The sequence below is a fragment of the Orycteropus afer genome, unplaced genomic scaffold (assembly GCF_000298275.1).
Source record: "Orycteropus afer afer isolate SDZICR_OR568_19922 unplaced genomic scaffold, OryAfe1.0 scaffold00020, whole genome shotgun sequence".
NCBI classification, from domain to species: domain Eukaryota; kingdom Metazoa; phylum Chordata; class Mammalia; order Tubulidentata; family Orycteropodidae; genus Orycteropus; species Orycteropus afer.
In genome coordinates, this window is record NW_006921607.1 from 15,449,723 (window position 1) to 15,451,753 (window position 2,031).

Here is a 2,031-nt window from a genome sequence, read left to right on the forward strand (position 1 = left end):
CTTTTTCTCTCTGGCCTTTGATTAAGATGGCAGGGACCAGAGCAGTAAAGAGGTGAGCAAAGTGGAGTACAATCGAAGTAGCAGACCTGAGACCCTCCTGCTCCTGCCATCCCTCCAGGTCCACACTAGTCTGTGCTGCTCAGTCAAAGCACATGCACTGACCCTCCAGCCTTGACGTCCTTTTCATCCCATCATGGAGTAACTACACAGATCAGAGTTGGGCACCGTGCCACAGGTCACCCACTGCCTCCTTCTTTTGAGTTATACTCGTTTTTTTTTCCTCCATGACAAAATAGTGTAGACATAGTAACAAACAACATTCGTGGATCTGGAAATCCTGTGCTGAGTCCTTTCCTCATGCCTTCCACGTTGATGTGAGCAGGGACTGACTGCTTATTCACGGCTTCTTGTCATGCAGATGAGCCCATCCTGTACAGAGACTCCATGGAAGTTGTCATTATGTCTAGAACATTCTAGACCCTGGTGTCCTTGAGGTAAGGTCTCTGGTTCATTTTCTGGAGTGTTGGCTCCTTACGTCTTATAATCATGTCCATATACCCTGGGCTTTGGGTAATGACGTAAGGGATGTAAGGTGAGATGAAGGTGGCGTCTGTGGGTCCCCAGATCTGCAGCCTCCTAACCCCAAGCAACCTGGATTATATCTGGCCCCTCACCTGCTTCAGCAGCTGCTGTGGATGAGGGGCCTGTTCATGGGTAAAGAGAACTCTGGGGCTTCCTGCCCTCCCTTCTTGGTATTAGAGTGTTGGCAGCAGCATGTTACAATGGAAGGTGGGTGGCTCCCGGCATCCCTGGGTCTGAATTTCCCCCCTGCCACTGCCTCCTACTCAGTGACCTATTCAGAACCTCATTTTCTTCATCTGAGAAACAAAGCTGTGATGGAGATGACTTCTCTTTTTTTCTCCCATTTCTTTTCTCTTTTTTAAAATTTTATTTTGTTATTGAGAATATATATAGCAAAACATACACCAGTTCAACCGTTTCTACATAAACAATTCAGTGATATTGATTACATTCTTTAAGTTACGCAACCATTCTCAGCCCCCTTTTCTGAGTTGTTCCTCCGTCATTAACATAAACTCATTGCCCTCTAAGTTTCCTATCCGGTCTTTTGAGTTGCTGTTGTTACTTTGATCCCATATAGATAGTTCTTAAAAGAGCATAATGCTCCAGGCAGACATTTTTTACTAATTAAACTAAACTATTGTTTGGTTTTAAGAAGACTCCAGGGGATATTTTTGGTTTAAGTTTTAAAGATTATCTCAGAGCAATAATTTCAGGGCATTGTCTAGCCCCCTTGGCTCCAGAAAGTCTAGAGTCCATGAGAATTTTTAAATGTGTTCTGCATTTCCTCCCCTTTTGATCAGAATTCTTCTATACCATTTTTGGTCAAAATGTTCAGTAATGGTAGCCAGGCACCACCAACTTACTTCCTCTAGTTTCATGGCAAAGGAGGCAGTTGTTCATGGAGGCAAATAGCCACACATTCCATATCTTCCTATTCCTGACTCACCTTCTGTTGATCCAGGTGACTGGGGACCAATTATTGTACCTTAGATGGCCACTTGCAAACTTTTAAGACCCCAGGCCCTCCACAACAAAGTAGGAGGTAGAACAGAAGCACTAAACATGTTGTTAGGCCAGTTAACTCGTCGGTCCCATGAAACCACGACCCTAAACTTTCCAACCAAGGAACCAAATTCCATAATGTATTTGGTTGTTGTGGTGGTTATGTTTGTGTGTCAACTTGGCTGGGCCTGGTTGAGTGGTGGTAGTTATTCCCCATGATGAGGCTGGCATTCAACTCCATGGTGGGATCTACTACAAGCAGCTGAGTAGCTGCTTTGGGTATGTGGTCTGCTTCCCATATGTAAGAAGCAGTTTTGGGAATGGTCTCTAGCTTATGGCACTGTTGGACTCTGCATGTAGCCATGCCATTGTGCAACATCCTGCCATGCTCTGCCAACCTTGGGACTTAAATAAAGTGGACTTAAGTTAATGGTCCACCGTGTG